The 16,670-nt window shown below is 36.4% G+C and overlaps 2 protein-coding genes across 13 annotated transcripts in view; one reads left to right on the plus strand and one right to left on the minus strand.

Moving 5' to 3' along the window:
• Nucleotides 1-10,688, minus strand: part of BAZ2B (bromodomain adjacent to zinc finger domain 2B) — a 434,498-nt gene extending 423,810 nt beyond the window's left edge. The window contains exons 1-2 of the mRNA XM_042948879.1: nucleotides 10,604-10,688; nucleotides 8,625-8,809 (exon numbers count right to left, since the gene is read on the minus strand). The gene's annotated coding sequence lies outside the window, so the exon portion shown is untranslated. The remainder of the gene's footprint in view (nucleotides 1-8,624; nucleotides 8,810-10,603) is intronic.
• The window catches only part of MARCHF7 (membrane associated ring-CH-type finger 7), a 60,925-nt gene continuing 54,667 nt past the window's right edge, over nucleotides 10,413-16,670 (plus strand). For 4 of the 12 annotated variants that reach the window (XR_006205498.1, XR_006205499.1, XM_042948905.1 and 1 more), the window contains exon 1: nucleotides 10,797-10,950. The gene's annotated coding sequence lies outside the window, so the exon portion shown is untranslated. Of the gene's footprint in view, nucleotides 10,496-10,596; nucleotides 10,673-10,796; nucleotides 10,951-11,027; nucleotides 11,107-16,670 lie in introns of those variants that run through there. The other 8 variants (XM_042948911.1, XM_042948913.1, XM_042948914.1 and 5 more) reach the window with 6 other exon arrangements.

The raw sequence follows: 16,670 nt of genomic DNA on the forward strand, positions 1-16,670 counted from the left end.
AAAATATTTTAAAATTTCTTATGAGATTTCTTCTTTGACCCCTATGTTTAGAAGGGTATTGTTTAATCTCCTGTATTTTAATGTTTTCTAGTTGTCTTTCTGTGATTGATTCCTAGTTTAATTCCATTATCATCTGAGAACACACATTGTATCTCTATTTTTAAATTTGTTAAAGTGTGTTTCATGTCCTAGAATATAGTTTATCTTGGCAAACGCTCCACATGAGCTTGAGAAAACATTAATTTTCCTGTTTTGGATGGAGTCTATATATGTCAGTTATATCCAGTCGATTAAAGACGTTGTTGAGTTCAAGTATGTCCTTACTGATTTTCTATCTGCTGAATTAACCCATCTGAGAGAGGAGTATGGATGTCTCCAACTATGATAGTGAATTCATCTATTTCTCTTTGCAATTCTATCATTTTTGTATCAGGTAGTTCGATGATCTGTTAGATGCATACATTTAAAAAATTGTTATGTGTTCTTGGAGAACTGATCCCTTTATCATTATGTAATGATCTTCTTTATCCCTACTAGCTTTCTTTACTTTGAAGTCTGCTATATACGTTATACATACATATTTAAAATGAGTTTCTTGTAGAAAACATAGAGTTGAATCTTATTTTTTCATCCATTCTGATGATGTCCTTTAACTGGTACATTTAGACCAATGATATTCAACTTAGTTACTAATATAGTTGGATTACTATCATTACATTTGTTACTGTTTTCTTTTTGTTGCCCTTGTTCTCTGTTCCTATTTTTGTCTTTCACTCTTTTCTGCCTTACAGTTTTAACTGAATGTTTTATATGATTCTATTTTCTCTTTCTTAGCATATCAATCTTAGTTCCTTTTTGCTGTTTTTACTGGCTGCCCCTAGAGTTTTCACTATACATTCACAACTAATCCAAATCCACCTTCAAATAATATTACACAACTTCACAAGTAGTGTATCTTATAATAACAAAATAATCCTAATTTTTTCCTTCCCGCTCTTGTATCATTGGTGTTAGTCATTTTGCTTATATATAAGTATACAGAAGCACTTATATACACATATACATATACATAATTGCATATATTGTTGGTATTATTTTGAACAAAAAAAAACTGCTATCTATTAGATTAAGAAGAAAAATAAAAGTTCTTATTTTACCTTCATTTTTTCCTTCTTTGGTGTTCTTCCTTTCTTCATATATATCTGAATTTCTAAACTATATTATTTTCCTTCTCTGTAATGAATTTCTTTTAGCATTTTTGTAAAGCAGGTCTACTGTCAGCAAGTTTTCTCAAATGCCGTTTGTCAATTTCTCCCTCAGTTTTGAAAGGAATCTCATATGGCACAGAATTCTACATTAGTGGTTTTTTTCACAGCGTTTTAAATATTTTAGTTCACTCTCTTTCCTTGCATGGCTTCTGAGGAGAAATTAGTGTAATTCTTATCTTTGTTCTTATTTGGATAAGGCATTTTTAACTCTGGCCTCTTTCAGGATTTTTTCTTTTGTCTTTGCTTTTTTTTTGTAATTTTAAAGTGATATGCTAAAGTGTAAGTTTGCTTGGACATTTTATCCTGCTCGGTGTTCTATGGATATCTGGTTTGGTGTCTAACAAAAATTTGGTAGAAATTCTGTCATTATTGTTTCCAATATTTCTTCTGTTCTTTTCTTTCTTCTCTTTGAGATAGTCCCATTAACCTATGTTACACCTTTTCTAGTTGTTCCACAGCCCCTGGAAATGTATTGTTTTTTGATAGTTTTTGTTCTCTTTGACTTTTGGTTTTCATGGATTCTATTGCCATATACTCTAACTCAGAGATTCTTTCCTCAGTTATGTCTAATCTAATAAACTCATCAGAGATATTCTTCATTTCTGTAACAGTGGTTTTTTTTTTATCTGTAGCATTTTTTTGTTATTGTTCTTCCTTATGATTTGCATGATTCTGCTTACATTGCTCAGCTATTTTTGTGTGTTTACTTTATCCATTAGAGCCTTTAGCATATTAATTAATTATAGTTGTTGCAAATTCCTATTCTATGAAGAACATAGTATGTTAAGAATCTCCAATGGGAAAATGTGCACGGTGTTAAACTGGGGTGCTATGTTAAAAATAAATATATGATGGGAGCAACAAAAAAATTCCAACATCTCTGCTATGTCTGGTTCTGATGCTTGCTTTTATCTCTTGAAATTATGTTTTTTTCCTTTTTGTTATGCCTTTTAATTTCTTCTTGATAGCCAGACATAATTTATTGGGATAAAAGGAACTGCTAAAAATAGACTTTTAGTGATATAATGGTGAGATATGGGGGGAGGGGAAGCATTGTATAATCCCATGATTATGTTTCAGTCTTTTAGTGAGCCAATGCCTATGGACTATGAACTTCACAATAGCTTTTCAGGTTTTGTTTTTTTTTTTCCCCTACTGCCTTAGGTGGGACAGGATGGTTAGAGTTGGCTACAGTTGGGCACTGCTCTTCTTCTGCAAGGAAGGATAGAGCTTGCTCTAGTTGGGGACTTCTCTTACCCAGACCAGTTAGGCTCTGATAATACCTCAGCAGGTTAGGTTTTGGTTAAGTAGTTTCCCCTGAAGGCCGGGTTTCTTAGGAACAGAATAATCTGGTGTATTTCAAAGTGGTTTCTTTCTTCCTTCTCTTGCCAGAAGTCCAAAGAGAGTTTTCTTTGATACTTACTTTGGGAATCTGGTCTAGTTCCTGAAAGTGAATCTCACAATATTGTGGTGCCCCCCCACCCCATGAATAGGTCTCACTGGAGTTTTTAAGTCCCAAAATTGTCTACACTAAGCCTCCAGCAATTCATCAATTATAGTTCAGGTTTCCCTACCCAGGCACTGGTTCCTGTGGTCAGCTCCTGATTCTCCACTCCTATAAGCCACAGCTCACTGTATTTGTCTGTCTAGTCTCTCCAATCTTGGGGATAGTGTTTGTTTTGTGTCCTCCTCTCTCTTATGAATTCAAGAGCAGCTGCTGATTTTTCAGTCTGTTTAGCTTTTTACTTGTTGTTAGGATGGAATAGGGACTTCCAAGCTCTTTCAATGTGTAACCAGAAAGTGGAACCACTAGTCATTGATCTTTAATAGGAACAGATGGTCCCATTCTTTAGCATTAAGTGCCTGTATCATTGATTTTTTTCATAAATAAAGGTAGTTTACTTATCTGTATGAATTGATGGAATGCTAATTTAAAAATATTTGGGGGGGGTGGTGTGTCGGTGGCTCAGTTCATTAGGTGTCTGACTTTGGAAGCAGTTTGTGTGTTGGAGCCCCGAGTCAGGCTCCATGTTGACAGCTTGGAGCCTGAAGCTTGCTTCAGATTCCGTGTGTGTGTGTCTCTCTCTCCACCCCTCCCCTGCTTGTGTTTGCAAGCATTCTCTCTCTCTCTCTCTCTCAAAAATAAATGTTAAAAAAAAATAAATTTTTTTTGTAAATTCAGGAAAAAAGGGAAATGTTCCCTTATTCCTACTTTAAAAGCAACACTGTAATGTTTAATAGTTGACTCTGTATTTTAAAAATTTACATTTTATTCTTAAAAGCATTTTTTAATCTACCTTATATTAATTTTTGTTCATTTCTTTTCCACAACATTTTTCTGAACAAAATAAGTTAGAAATATTGCAAATATAGTTAATGCCAATTTTGCTGTGAATAAAACTTAAACTCTACACACTGTTCTGATAGCAAGAAAACAAAAGTCTTCTAAAAAGGGTGTAAAAACTTCTATTTGGCACCTAAGAGTTGATTTTCTCTCACTTTGATTTAGAAGCAGTGTTGCAATAGTGTATTTAGGTCTTTCTACACATTTTTCTTTCATTAAAGAGAATAAATGATAATAGTTTTTTATATGGCTTACTTCAAAGCATCGATAAGACTAAACACTAGCAATTTTTATTTCTGGACATTGTAAGAAAGAATTATTAAAATTTAAACTCTTTACTCAAACTTTTTAGATATAAATTTTCATCTACCCAATTAATTTCTTAATGCTATAATTTGATTAGTGTTTTATTTATTCAGATTAAAGATTGTTAATAAGGCCTATTAAAATCCTGATATATAATTTCATAAAAATAATTGTATTTTAGAAGTACTCTAGCAATTTGTAACAGGATGACTAACAGCAAAATTTATGTACCAAGAAAACATTTGGTTATCAACCTAAGGAAACAATGTCTAAAACAAAAGAGTCATGTCAATATATGTATTTATAAAACTGTTAAAGGAAACCAAATATTTCTTAAAATTGTATTTATTTTCATTCACATCCTAAGACCCTAATATGAAAACACATGTTTAAAACTTTCAATTCAAGAATATTTGAGACAAAGTTCATAAGATTAAAAAAATACCTTAATAGAGTTCCAAACAACAATCACTTTCCTGAGAAAAGCCTTTCCATAATTTATCATAACTGGCTATACACAAACAAAAAGTACTGATTTAGTATCCCTAAAAACTGAAAATATAATTTTTTAAAGTAGAGGGTTCTCAGCTTTGAAGAGAATAATATTCAAGCCACAACAAAATCGACAACTACCACCACTGTTTGCATACTATACTAAAGTTAAGAATTACAAACATTTACTATAAATGAAATACTTAAAGTATGTCACTATTATCATAACATTTATGATGACATAATAGTGGAAAATGTAGAATTTCTTCTGTATTGTCCTTGGTACAAATGGCCAACTTGCTGTCAAGAGTGGACAAGGCTACACAGTGAAAATTGAGATAAGACTCTTGGATAGGGAACAGGGTAAAGAAGCTAAGTAGTATATATGTATTTATGTGTATAATTTAAAAAAAAATTATTATGATATATAAAAATATTAATACGGTATTTTTAAATAATTAAGTATATTCAATGGTTTTAGCAAACTGCTGATAAAAGGAAGTAAGAATAGTGGGGAAAAAAATTAGATAATTCCTAGGCAGGCTAGTAGCATAACATGCACTGTATAATACAAAGTTAGTTAGGTGTATTGGGGGATTCTGGAAGAAACAGTTACCATTTCTTATTACTGAAATAGGCAGGTGACTGAAATGCAGAACATTATCAATATGTGAAAAAGATTCAAAAGGGACCCAAACGATAGCACTCTATATAGTTCGGAACAGTCTAGTTTTCACAATATAAAATCCAGAAATAAATCTAGTATAAATTTGAAAATTCAGTGTGTGACAAAGGTCATACATAAAGACAGGATTATTTAAGAAATGCTACTAGCACAGCTGGTTATCCATTGAATGTAACATGAAACTGGATCCTATGATCTTATTCCATCACACAATCTGAGTTTAATTAAACATAATCTGGAAAATGTAGGATACTACATGATACAATCCAGGGAGAGGTTAAGATTTATTAAACTAAGTTAGAAACCCAAAAGTCATAAAAGAAATCACAGATACATTTTAACATGAACATATCTTTGGCAAAAGATACTAAACGGCAAGTCAACAGACAGATCAGAGAGTTGAAAAAACACTGTGAAGACAGGAGAGAGTGGTAATAGCCATCACAAATTGAAAAGAAAGGATAAATAATCAATACAAATAGGGATTTAGGTAAGAGGTACTTTTGGTTGAAAAAAGCCAGATGCATATGATGCTATTTTATAAAATAAATGGTTAAAAAAAACCTCCAAGTAGTTCTGTGTGTGTGTAGAGAAAAAGAGAGTGCATGTGCACATGTATGTGCATGTGTATATGTGTATTATAGAACTATTCTTTTAAGACTGTGTAGTTGTCCAGAAAAAAGTGCAGAAAGATACTGATTTTGCAAGGATATTTGTATAGTGGTAAGAGAGACAAATTATGAAGGAAAAGGGAAAAAATACTAAAATAGCTACTATGAATAATCACATACCTACATTGTTATAAAAGCATACACATGAAGAAAAATTAAGTTAAGAAAGGCATAGTAACCAAACTTGCCAGAGGGAATACCCAAGGAATTTCTATTAGTAATTGGATGTTTTTCTGCTTATAGTCTCATAAAATGTAATCTGAAGTGGCCATGGAGGCCAATTATTATCATTCTGATGTGTGTGTATGTTTAGCTTGGTTGTTATTAAAAGAACAAGGTCAGTTCAGTCTGGTTTCACAGTTTACTCCAAGGGTCAACAAACTTTCTGTAAAAAAACAAATAGTAAATGTTCTAGGCTTTTGGGGCCATATTGTCTCTATCACAACTAGTCACCACTGTTGGGTAAAAGCACTCATTCATAGGTTGTTATGGTTAATTTTAAGTGTTAACTTAGCCAATGCAGAGCATCAAGTTATTTAATCAAATGCTAATTTAAGGCATTGCTGTGAAGATATTTTGTAAATGTGCTCAGTATCTACAATGTGCTGACTTTAAGTCAAGGAGATTATCCTTGATAATAAGATGGGCCCCATCTAATCAGCCTTGAGAGCAAAAACAGTGTTTCTGGAGAAGAAATTCTGCCTCAAGACTGCACTATCCACTCCTATCAGAGTTTCGAGCCTTCTGGCCTGCTCTACAAATTTCAATGTTAACACTCCCTACAACTATGTTAGCCAATTCTCTAGATAGAGAGTTCTGTTTCTCTGGCCAACTCTAATATACAGACAATACATAAACATAGTCTGGCTGTGTTCCAATAAAACGATTTACAATAACAGACAGTGAACCAGATTTGGCCTGTGTACGATATTTTTCCAACCCCTAGTATTATTAATAATAAAAGCTGCTTTTATTTAAAACTATGTCTCAGGCAGTGTGAAATGCGCTTCACATACAGATTCCAAGTGCCTTGTAAATTGGGAACTGCTCCTATTCGGCTCATGTATTCCAGAGCTAAATGAGCAAGAATGATATTCCTAGAACTAATGAGTTCTAGACCATGAGCTTAGGTGTAAGAAAGTGTTTCTCAGAGAGGGATTCAAGATGGTATTCTCTTTGTTTTTATATTGTTTCATCTATTGGCTCTGGGGATTGAAAATTATTGCAGCACAAGTCAACCGGGTGTCGTGGATGTTTATTAAATGTGGCACCTTTTAATTAAACTCGAATTTCTAAAATTCCATTCAATTAGAGGAGAAAAATTCACAAAAATCACTAAATCTGGGGCTTATCATTTTTGGAATGAATGGAATTCTTTATATCAAAGATTTAAAGCAAAGGATCTTTAAGAAGGAAGAGGCCTCAATCTGTAGACTATTATTATTATTATTACATACTTAAAATTACTTGTAACTATTTATTTTTGAGAGAGAGAGAGAGAGAGAGAGAGAGAGGGAGTGTGTGTGTGTGTGCGCATGCGCACACAGGGGAGGGGCAGACAGAGAGGGGGAGAGAAAGAATTCCAAGTAGAGTCTACACTGTCAGCGCAGGGTCCCATGCAGGGCTCGAACTCACAAACTGTGAGATCATGACCAGAGCCAAAAGCAAGAGCCGGATGCTTAACTGACTGAGCCACTCAAGTGCCCTTAAAATTACCTATAACTTTAAATAGTAGATCCTAAACTTGGTTGATGCCACAATGTTCCCTTCTCCAGGGATTAATAAGATTCCCATCTGAGAAGAAATTGGCATCCTTTGTTTGCAACTCAGGGACCTCTCTATAGCCACTCTTTTCTCATCCCAGGTATTACCTTCTGTTAGCCAAAGCTTAAGAAATAACCTACATTTAAAAATGATTTGATTTAGGAACACCTGGGTGGCTCAGTTGGTTAAGAGCATTGGGTTCTATGCTGACAGTGTAGAGCCTGCTTGGGATTCTCTCTCTTTCCCTCTCTGTTTCTCCCCGACTTGTACGTTCTCTTTCTCTCTTTCAAAATAAACTTTAAAAATGCATTTAAAAATGATTTGATTTACAAAAAGCAAATATGACCACACCTTTTAAAGACCACATAGCTTATGCAAAGTGAAAAATATCTATAAGATTGCTTTTACATAGAGAAGCTTCTTAGAAAGTTAGGGTGTGGGATGACAAAAAAGGAAGAAAAATTGGAACTTGGAAATTCAGTATCTGAAAGAGAATTCTCTAAGCTATCAGCTAGTTGAAGAACTATTAACGTAAGAGGAAAGGACTGTTATGACCATGACCAAATGATAGGCAAATTTACAAAGTAGAAGGGGAAAAATTACTAGTAGTATGGAAACTAATTTAAGTGGTGTGGGCAAGTGGTAAACCAAGATATTTAGATAAAAAAAGGTACGTCAGAGTTGGTCATAAGGATAAAAAGCTTAGCAAAAGAAGGCTAATTAGGGGAATTTTGCACACAAAAAAACAACTATGGAGTCTAAATTGATCAGAACAGTTCTGATTTCAAATATTTTCCTGTCAAATCATTTTGTACTGATTTTTAGATCAGAAAATAGAGTCACCATTTTACCCATCTGTATCCACAATTCTATCAAATTGTCTTTAACATAGGAAAATTTCAAAAAATTTTTGATAATGAAAACTCATTAAAAACTCATGGAAACTCAAATCAGAGAAGGTACTTTAAAAACAATGAAAACTAACCATTCTTAAGGAATAAAAACACAGTTATCAGTGGTTTTTATGCAATTACTAGCATCAGTAATAGAGTGTGGAAAGTATGTTTAGCATAGAAAATTGGTGTCACACTCACCTCTGCTGATATCATCAGTTCTGGGTGTGGATGAAGCCATAATCTGTCAAAATCTGATCCATTCTTGCCAGGTTTGGGGGTTCTGTAGAGAAGTTACTGGTACCAGGTCTGACTGCCATAGCTCAGAAAAATGGTGCAGTCATTCCTCTTAGTGTAGAATATACTTGAGAAGATGTTTAAGGGACCTATATAATATTAAGCCCCAGAAAGACAATATTAGTGGTGGCTTAGACATGGAATATAATAGCTAACAGTTATGGTATGCTTACTATGTTCCAGGAACTAATGCATTATCTTATTTAGTATTTTCTTTTTTTTATTATGAAATTTATTGTCAAATTGGTTTCCATACAACACCCAGTGCTCATCCCAACAGGTGCCCTCTTCAATACCCATCACCCACTTGCCCCTCCCTCCCATCCCCACCCATTTAATATTTTCAACAGCTCTGTGGGGTACAGGTATTGTTATTAATCCCATTTTACAGGAAACAGGCTTATCAAGGTTAAAGAATTGCTGGGGCACCTGGGTGGCTCAGTTGGTTGGGCGATAGACTTCAGCTCAGGTCATGATCTCAGGGTTTGTGAGTCTGAGCCCCGCATCGCGCTCTGTGCTGACAGCTCAGAACCTGGAGCCTGCTTCCAATTCTGTGTCTCCCTCTCTCTGACCCTCTCCCACTCACGCTCTCTTTCTCTCAAAAATAAGTAAGTCCTAAATAAAATTAAAAAAAATTGCTCAACACAACAAAGGTAGTAATACAGAGGCAGAACTAGGATATGAACTCATGCAATCTGGTGCTTCACATGTGCATATCCATAACTACATTGCTAGTAGTATACTCAACCTGGCTGCAAAAAAAAAAAAAAAAAATGTGTTTTCTAAAAAGGGCAAGTTAATTTCCTCTAATATGTTCACTTTATCCCATACCACATGCTTAATCTTTAACTCAAATCCTAAAAAGCTAGACTGGCATTTATATGACAATTTTAAATAATAAACTTTGAATCTTTAAAATTTATAATATTTTACAATTTATAATAGTGAACGAAGCATGGATAGTCTGTTAGTCTCCCAGAGTGAAATGGGGATGAGAAGTGATAGTGCATTCCCTTCAGATGAAATGACAAAGATATTCATAGAAACCTCATACTTCATTTATTGGAATTATTTGAATACAATGCATCGCTTAAAACCTAATAAAACAGTCACTTTAACAGATGCCGTTGAGTAAGTCTACAAGTCTCAGTAACTTATCTTTACCGTTAAAGAACTTTTATGTTTGATACATTATTCAAAATAAGTACAATATCACCTGAATCCACGTAATGTAATCTAAATCCACATCAATTGCAGTTTTCTCTTACTCCTTTTTATTTTTTACTAATCATTTACATACTAAGCTTACCACATTACAGGGTTTTTAAATGTTTCGCCTAATTTTCACAGGACCATTTACCTTAAAATTTTCCTCCAAGTGAATTTTTACTGCAAAATCTGTAGCTACACTATCAAAGATCAGTATCACGATTTTAGGAGACACGACTGTAAAAGTACACCACCACCAAGCCTGAATGACCACCAGCAAGAAACGGTCCTGGACAACTGGCTCCTACCCTGAAAGGTGAGGGCTCTCAGACCACGGGCAGGACCGGCAGAGAGTGGGAGGAGGGGAGGTCGGGAGAGGCAGTGCTTGATTCAAGTCAATAAACATTCACTGCGCCACTTACCAAGCGCCAAAAAAAAAAAAGAAAAAAAAGGAACTGGGCGGTATTTCGAGCAGTGGGTCCAACTGGTTTGCCAGAGGCGGCAAGAGCCGATGGCGTGGACTCGGGCGCCGGGGCCGGCAAGGCTGAATTAGAGCCTCTAGCCAAGTAAGCGAGGCGGCAACTAGGGCTGGGCCTCCAGCACCCCTCTCCCGGCGTCCGCACCCTTGCCGGCCCAGCCGCCAGCCCGCCGGCCCACCAGCCGCAGCTGCTTACCGGTGGCGCCTTGCTGCCTCCCTGGGGGCAGCCCTTCAACGGTTGCCGCAGTCAGAGCACCACCCCGCGGTAGGGTACTTCGAGCCCGCCCGCAGCTCTCGGGTCCCCCGCAGCGCCGCCCCTCTCGCGAGATGTCGGCGGAGTCCGTGAAGTGGGGGGAAGAGAAGGGAGGGGCTTTTAACGGTGGCGGCTGGTTCTGCGCCGGATCTGAGAGAGGGGCGGTCGCCATTGTGCTTCTCTGCGGACTGCTTTGCCTCAGTTAGAGGCCTAGAACTCCGAGGAGGAAGGCAGTGCTGCGGTCGTTGCGAGAGGGACGCGCCTTATTCGTTGCCAGCTCGGGAGCAGGGGTAATAAGCTGCGGCGCACGGGCTTTTCTCTCTCTGGGAGTTGGTTCTAACCTAGGCCGCGTGGGGGAAGGGAGAAAACGAAGTACAGGCTTGGGGACGCGGAGGCTGCTTCCTCCGTCTTTACTTGGCGCCGAGGATCGTGATACGCAGTCACGGGTACGAAGGGAGACTGGGCGCAGGCCTCTGCCGGTGGCCTTTCATCTCGTGGTGGAGTTTGTGACGGGTGGAGGGGCAGATTGTACGTCTTCCTTAAGGACGTGTTGTTGGCAAGGGCTGGGGGTTTCGGCCCTATCTTGGCCTTTGGAGGCCTGCTCTTGACTCGGGGTAAGGAGGGTCCTCCAGAGCCCTGCGGGCCGGGCGTGTCACGAGTGAAGTATTTAAGGAGCGCGGTGTGGAAGGCGGGGAAGTTTGGGCCTCTGCCAACCCGGTCTCGAATTGAAGGGACTTTGCTAAGCCCCTTAAGTTGCGGTGGCGCTTTGCTCGTTGATCGCCCTGTTTCTTGAATATCGTGATACTTTGAGAGTTGCTTTGTGTTGTGATAAATTTGTATGTTCTTCGAGTTGAAATAGTTGGTGGTATGTATAAAAACGAACCTGTTGGTAGAAGAAGTAAAAATATGGAAGGCACGATTTGTAGAATATTCCCTCATTTTGATGGAACTGCGTAGTGAAGATGAACATGTACAAACACACACCATAAAATACTACAATTATTTTTTTTCGTACGTACACAGATAGATAGTAATATACGGGGGAAATCTACCCTGGTAATGGATTCCTCACTAGTGTCGTTTGGCACTATTGAGAGTAAATGTGCCAAAGTGAAACTGAATTTAGTAAGGTGTCTTTTGTTTGTTTTTTGTAGGACTTTTATTTATTTTTACTTAAACCTCCCCTTCCTCCCTTTCTGTTTACAACTAAGAGGTAAGGTTAAAAATGAATTTTTGTTTTAAAAACCAAACAGTATGTTGTTAACAAGGCAGACAAAAAGTGTAACGAGATTTTTTTGGTGAAGATAAAGATTTTGTTTCAGAAATGAGGTCAGTATTTCCTTTACAGGTCTACAGCCTTTTGTGAAACAGTTGTGGTCCGAAGACCTGGATTTGAGTCTTAATTTTGCCGATTTTAAATCTCTTCAGATTTCCTTGAAAACGGCAGTTTTCCTAGAGTTGATGTGAGGACCAAAGTGGATGAGGTCGCCTGTAGTAGTCAACACCTAGGGGACATAATACTCTCAAAGTGAATTTTTCATGTATATAAAAGCAATTGGAATTGATACAAGTCCAGTTTATATTCCAGTCAGAATAACCTTAAAATATTACTCTGCCTGTAATTTCTCCTTCCCCCCAGTAACCTGTATTTATATAAATTCTATAATACAAATGTTTTTATTTTTTTAATTTACATCCAAATTAGCATATAGTGCAACAGTGATTTCAGGAGTAGATTCCTTAGTGCCCCTTACCCATTTAGCCCATCCCCCTGTCCTGTAACCCCTCCAGCAACCGTCTGTTCTCCATATTTAAGAGTCTCTCCTGTTTTGTCCCCCTCCCTGTTTTTATATTATTTTTGCTTCCCTTCCCTTATGTTCATCTGTTCTGTGTCTTAAAGTCCTCATATGAGTGAAGTCATGTATTTGTCTTTCTCTAATTTCGCTTAGCATAATACCCTCTAGTTCCATCCATGTAGTTGCAAATGGCTGCAAGTGTTTTTAGATAAGAACTTTTTACAGCTTTTCCTTTGCTTTAAATGATGCCTCAGATGTCAGCCTGTGGATATGCATAGTCTTGGCTTTTCTCAAAGTTGCACACAGGGTCAGATGTCTTGTATAAGAATGATTAAAAATTCCTACTTAAATACAAGTGATTACTCTTTCTGCTATACTGGTAAGAGTGCTTATTTTCCAAGATAAAGTACAAAGATTCCCTTATATAGATAGACTTGCACATATGTTCTACATGAAGATGTCAGGTAATCAAGTGAGACCTCATTCGTGGCTCACATGCAGCCAATCTTTAATGAGCTCTATATCCATTTTACACAACTCTTCATCTGGCTTATGTTCAAGAGTTACCCACATTTTAATACTATGTTTTACGAAAATGGTAGTGCAGAATTATCAAATTATGTAAAACATTTTTTGATAACTTATTGCATTCCAGCTACTAGACCAGGGCTTCACATTATGAGAATGAGCTGGACACCTCATCTGCCTTCTACAACTCACAGTTTAGTCATGAGACTAATGTATAAACAACTACTGCTATTATCTTAGTGTAGGTACATAGTAGTACTGTGGGAGGACAGAAGAGGGGTGCTTAATCTTTGGGGAAATTTGTACAGAAAGTATTGCTTGAACTGAGATGTGGAGAAGACTATAGGAGTTTGATAAGGAAACTGCAAAGTCATGGTATCCCATTTTGTTTTAGGAATGGACAGTTTGTTCCCATAGCTGCAACGAATTGAATGGAAGATGACTTGAAAAACCTCTACTGTTTGAGAAAGTGCTCTGTGTCTTTGGAAATGGAGAGCTATTATGTCCCTAAGACCAATAAAAGTAATTTTTAAGATTGCCTTTACTGACAGCATCTTTTCTGTTACTGCAGATAATTGTCAGTAATAAAGAACAGTGGGAAATGCTTAAGTGGAAGGCAGTGAAATGTTTGCATCAAACCTTATTTTTAACCAGCAAATTAAACTTAACTAATTAACTTTTAACTCCTAAATAACAGATTAACAACTGATCCCATTAGGATTACAATGTGAAATGAGTAAGATTTTGAATTACTTGTAACATCTATTGAATTCACTAAAGCAAAATTCTGTTATAGTGAAATAATTTATCTCCTCACAAATCATTATTTTATAGAAATACTGTCTTTAAAAAGTTGCTGATAGTAAGATGAACCCAAGAGCAAGGGATAAAATTATAATTTGAGAGTTGGCTGTGGTTTAATTTTCATTGATCTTAACTTTTCTATTCTGGTCTGAAGTCATGCGATCGATCAAAGCTGGGTTTTCTTGCTCTCAAATATATTTCTCTGTGGCTCTACCAGTTAGACTACATAAGTTGAATACCTGGTTTTGAAATCACCTACTGTTCTCCACCTAGTTTTGTCAACAGTTTTAAAAGAGGGCAACTTCTGAACTTTAAAAGCTAGGTTCTCATCTATTATTATTGCACTATAGTATAATGTGTCTCTCACCTTCCAGAAAAAAAAAAAAAAAAACTAACTAAAATGGTGGCCACTCTAAAGATTGAAACTTGATATTTACATTTTAATTTTTTTCTTAATGTTTATTTTTGAGAGAGAGAGAGAGAGAGAAAGAGAAATATGATTGGGAGAGGGGCAGAGAGAGGGAGACACAGAATCTGAAGCAGGCTCCAGGCTCTGAGCTGTCAGCATGGAACCTCATGCAGGGCTGGAACCCAAGAACCATGAGATCATGACCTAAGCTGAAGTCGGATGCTTAATCGACTGAGCCACCTAGGTACCCCAGCAGATTAAATACATACTTTAAAGGAAAACAGATTATCTCATAAGGTAGTATATAGACTATAGTCGTTTTCTCGTGAGGATGTTAAACCTTTTTCTGATTATTTTTTAAGACGTGGGTATGTTTGTCCTAAGTATCTGTCAGCTACAAACCCAGAGGCAGTTTTTTTTTTTTTGTTTTGTTTTTTAAAGACCCAAAGAGTTCTCTGCTTTCTGATGTGACCACCCAGTGTGAATGAAATAGCTTCCACATTTCCATGTTCACTAGAACCCATAAAACACTAGGATTTCCCACTTACAAAAAAAAATTATTTTTCCCCCAGAAGCAGATTGATTAAAAGACTATACCAAATAGATGTAAATAATGGAATTATAACTATGCAATTCTGTGAGACTACTGGCTATTGAAATACATTGGTATTTTGTGTGATAACTTTGGCCTTCATGCCATGAATTTATTGTGTAGTAATACTGTGCTCTTGATAATTCATTAACTTCAATTCCCCTAGATATTTAAGACAAATTCTAAATTAGACCCTGTAATAGAATCAGATTTTTCATAGAAACTGGGTACATAATGATAATTATGGCAAAATAGAAATTAGGATGAATTGTGAAGCTTTACTCTGTTGCTACATAGCAAACCACCTCAAAACCTAGTGGATTAAAATTACTGTTTACTGTTTTACAGCCCTATGTGCCTGTTGGGCAGTTCTGGTTTTTCTGGGGTTCACTTACATACCAGTATTTAGCTGTAGGATTTCTCAGACTGGAAGGTCCAAGATGGTGTCACTCATATTTCTGACAGTTGGTATCAGTTAACATGTAGGCTCTGCTCCATGTCATCATCTTAATGGCATGGGGGTCTCGACAGCATTCCGAGAGAGAGAGAGAGAGAGAGAGAGAGAGAGAGAGAGAGAGAGAGAGAGAGAGGAAGTTGTAAGGCTTACAGCTTTGCAAATCATATGATGTCACTTACACTACATTCTTTTAATCAAAGTAAGTCTCGCAAGACTAGCGCATATTCAAGGGATGTGGAAAATAAGAGTCTGCCTCTTCTGGGCAGACAGGCAACATGATAATGCAAGGAGGTATGTATGCATACTTGGAGGGATTTAGAGCCATGTTTTGTAATTTACCACAGGTTGCTTAGAACAGTTTAAGAATAGGCACTCTTATAGATATCTTGATTGGGATTTGCTTTAAAATAGAGAATGGTGGGGTGCCTGGCTGATTGAGTGGGTAGAGCGTAGACGTTGGGACTCTTGATCTTGGGATTATGAGTTCAAGCCCCATGCTGGGTGCAGAGATTACTTAAAGATAAAATCTTAAAGAAATAGAGGATGGTAAAACAGACTATAAGATAGGTCAGATGTTGATAATTATTGGAGACTGTTGATTGGTATGTGGAAGTTTATTGTCTCTAGTATATGTTTGAAATTTTTTATAGTAAAAATTTTAAAGCATACTCAGGTGTTCTAAATGTTTTGTGGAGTGATTTTAACCTTATTTTCTACTTAGTAATTACTAGAATAGTACTTTAATTTTTTTTTATTTTCTTTTGTGGTTAGTAGATACTAAAGAGGGTAGACCAGTAGTGCTGCAATTTAGGGAATTATTCTTAGGAGTTCTCTAGAGTTTATTATATTTAAAAAAGAAATATGTCTTTCATTTTTAAATAATTGCTTCCCATAATTACAAAAGGAAGAGCAGGTACATTAAAGAAATTTCGAAAACTAAATATAAAGAAAACAAAATCCAGTTAGAGATAACAGGAAAAAATGTTAATAATGCTTATTTTTCCCAATATTTATGTACATACTCCAGTGGGCAAAGTGTATTTCTTCATCCTGTAGCAGTTATCCTCCTGTAATAAATCCGCATGACACTAAAAGTCTTACTGTGTTAAAAACAAAGTTCAAGTAATGAAATAGCCAACAGAATGTCTACAAAGCTGTATGAAAATCTTTTAAAGACGATGGCATTGCTCAATAATAGGGAGTATTTGCTGAATACATATTATGTCCAGCAAAGTTCACAATATACCTTTGAAGTTGGTACTATTATTATCCCCATTTTGTAGGTAAAGAATTAAACATTAGAGAAATTAAGCTTAGAGTCGCACCAAGGACAGACCTCATAGCTTGCATTCTTAACTGTCTTTTTTTTTTTTTTTTAATGTTTATTTCTTGAGAGAGAGCGAGTTGGGGGTGGAAGCATAGAG

The sequence above is a fragment of the Panthera leo genome, chromosome C1 (assembly GCF_018350215.1).
Source record: "Panthera leo isolate Ple1 chromosome C1, P.leo_Ple1_pat1.1, whole genome shotgun sequence".
NCBI classification, from domain to species: domain Eukaryota; kingdom Metazoa; phylum Chordata; class Mammalia; order Carnivora; family Felidae; genus Panthera; species Panthera leo.